This window comes from Hylaeus anthracinus, unplaced genomic scaffold (assembly GCF_026225885.1).
Source record: "Hylaeus anthracinus isolate JK02 unplaced genomic scaffold, UHH_iyHylAnth1.0_haploid 10415, whole genome shotgun sequence".
NCBI classification, from domain to species: Eukaryota; Metazoa; Arthropoda; class Insecta; order Hymenoptera; family Colletidae; genus Hylaeus; species Hylaeus anthracinus.
Window position 1 is genome coordinate 5,570 of NW_026533498.1, and position 3,323 is coordinate 8,892.

At 30.5% G+C, this 3,323-nt stretch overlaps 1 protein-coding gene across 1 annotated transcript in view; it reads right to left on the reverse strand.

Moving 5' to 3' along the window:
• Positions 1-2,464, reverse strand: part of LOC128896505 (glucose transporter type 1-like) — a 7,479-nt gene extending 5,015 nt beyond the window's left edge. The window contains exon 1 of the mRNA XM_054159877.1: positions 198-2,464. The gene's annotated coding sequence lies outside the window, so the exon portion shown is untranslated. The remainder of the gene's footprint in view (positions 1-197) is intronic.
• Positions 2,465-3,323: the final 859 nt, after the last annotated feature.

A 3,323-nucleotide genomic window follows, 5' to 3' on the forward strand; every position in this document is an offset into this window, starting at 1 on the left:
ATAATAATAATAATAATAATAATAATAATAATAATAATAATAATAATAATAATCATGACGATGATGATGATGACAATTATGGTAATGATAATAATACACAAACAAACAGCCATGGAAAGCGATACCGTTTCACTCGGTACAAAATAATAGTGGCACGGCAAAAAAATAAATGTTCTGATCTTAAAGACAACCATCACCTGCTCCAAAAGTCTAAGTTTCCGTCGATGTGAGTGTTCTTCAAGTCGATCCACGTATTCTCGTAACTCTTCTATCTCTTCTTTCACCTGCTGTACTGTATCTAGTTCGTGCTGCGTGGGATTGGGAAATACGCTTTAGAAAGAGGAAGTTCATTTCAAGACAGGCTAGATACAGACACTTAAACGGTACGTCGATAATGCAAAGGATCGAATAAAAATTCCGCGAAGCAATCGTCGAAGTAATGGTTTGCAGACAACTATCTTTCACGCTTCTTCGATTTTCTCGTTAACCCTAGAATGCCACGCTAGGGTACACTGTATTCCAGTCTACTTTCTCGTGTTTATATCTTTCCTAAAGAGTGACACTTAGATTCCCATCCCTGCCCAACAAAGTGTTTGTGGTATCAAGATCTCGACTGATGACAAGTCAAACCTAAAGTTGGTTGAGAAATTTCATCAGGGGTAGTTAGACACTAGTGTTTCGATTAAGTATAAACTTTATTTTGTGAATTTATAAAATTGCTTTTCCATTTTGTAACAATTATTGCTGTGTTTACTAGGTATTTGATTTTGTGATATTGTATTTTATTTACTTTATTTTATTTATTTTGATTCTTTTCAAATATTTAATTCGTTCATTTTTGTGTATTTTCGTTTATTTCAATAATTAATTTATTCCATTACATTCCATCAATTTATTACTACCACGTCTGTAATTTGTTAATTTCGTTTTTTTTTAAATATTTAATTCGTTCATTTTTGTATATTTGCGTTTATTCCAATAAATAATGTATTCCATCCATTACTTTTCTTCATTTATGTAACTTTCATTCCCATTTTAAGATTGTTATTCCAACGTAATTATTATTTTCATGTCAACCAGAGTTAATGGATAACTTCATGATGTTTTATTAAAGTGTGTAACTAATTACAATGTTATTACACTAATAACTCCATGAAACTATTGATAATATTGTATTTGGATATTGATTTTTGTATGATGATTCAAAGTAGTTAGTACTTTAGTCATGCCTAAATATAGCAGATATTATAAACCAGAATTATTTTAGCATTAATAAAAAGTAGCACTCTAATTACATTCACACCTAGTTTATCTCAGCAAAACTTCACATCCTTTGGAGTGTATCGATTGCTGAACTTATCGTTTAAGTTTCATGTTTAACAGATAGATTATTTAAGAGAAAATAAACTCAAACGATGTTTCGAACGACCACATAACTACTTAAACGCGGCTTCGTAAAAATGACTAATTTACAGTTGGCTATTCTATACATAAAAATATTCCTCTATTTTACTGTGTCTAAAAATGAAATATGGCGTTCTAGTGTCAAGAGTTCGAATTGAAATTCGCGGATCACGAATCGAGGAAGCGTTTCGTTTATTGAACGTTTCAGATACCACGATCTTATAAACAGGTCAGGACACTCCAGCCCGGAAAACGCCCTCCAACTGAAGCCAACATGACAATGTGTGTATGTACGTATGTACAATGTACTATAATAGTTTTATATTTATATTATGAAACTTTTCTTGATAAAAGTTCTATAATTCTTTTCGTCTAACTTTCATTGCAAGGTTCCCGTAAGTACAGTTTTTAAAAAAGTTCTTAACACGTTAAACGCCGCGCCCTTAATCCCTGCAGAGCAGCGTTGAACTTTTCATTTAGACTACTCCACTGTACCGATGCCTGCGTACCGTAGTTGAACATTCCCTACAACCAACAGTAGTCAATAAATAAAAAAACATAATATTTTAAGAAAAGCTCGATTTCATTTTATAAAACAATCTAGACAAAGATGGTGCTTACTTTGCAGATATTACAGGTATGTTTTGAACCACTCCAAATCTTGATTATTAAAAAACCGTGGAATTTATGTATTTGTGAAGTACACTGATATGAGAAATATACCAAAATTATACATGATGTAGAATATCAAAAATATTTTGAATTATTCTTGACTAAATCGAAAAATTAGGAAAAATATGTGCTTATTGGTTTTATTTGTTCAAATCGAATTGTTTATAGTCAGTAAAAACATGCTTTACGAGAAATATTTATAAAAAAGCAATATATTATAATTAACTACAGTGGTGCCACCTATGCCTTGACACCATTTACATTCAAAGGATGTTATTGTTCGTTAGAAACCAAACTTCTTTCATGTTCAACATTTCCATTTCCAGTATTTTTCGAGGAATTTACTTACATACCCATTTTATTCAGAAATTCGAGGGTAGTTTTCACCCCCTGAACATGAAGCATATCAATAAACTTCGAAACTTATTGTGGGGTACGTTGATATGGAAAATATACCAAAATTATACATAATGTAGAATACATATATTCATTTATAATAACATATATTGCGTTGAATATTCTATTAATTAATATACTAATATTAATACTTCATTTTGCATAAATGCATATACCTTTCCATTATGTTTAGCATATATTTGTTCCATTCTTTTCTATCATGGATGTAAAAGGTTATTTCCATAAGAGTGACGTCACGATACATATCTTGTTAAACAAAAAGTATCAGTGAAAACAATGTTAAAAAAAAAGAAATAGAAGTCTGTTTCCTTTTCTCAATCCCAAATCAACACTTTAACTACCGTCTTATTTAGACAGAGTTCCCAACTTGAAAGATTTTCTACATTAACACGTTGATGCCAAGCTAATAATCGTGAAAATGTCTATGAGGCTAAAATTTTATTTGTATACAATTAAAAATGATATAACCTAACATTTACGGTAGTATTAATTCTTCCATCCTCTTTCAAATTTACCAATCCTATCTAAATTTATTTTCTGTAACACCTCAACTTCAGAATTCATTTATTTAATACGTTAATAAAAATCCTTGTTATCCACACATGGATGACGTGACGTTCAACTCTTTGCGTGTAACTACACTAGTTTACAGCCAAAATGTACATTTAATGCGACAATTTTTTTCTTATGTATTTTGGTCTACTAAACTCGAAAATCGCAAGAAAACATTTCTCTATGGATAGGTTTCTATTATATGAATTTTTGAATTTGTTTTCGATTTCTTTCTGACATACGTTCACATTTTAAGCCATATCTCGAGTTAGAAACGT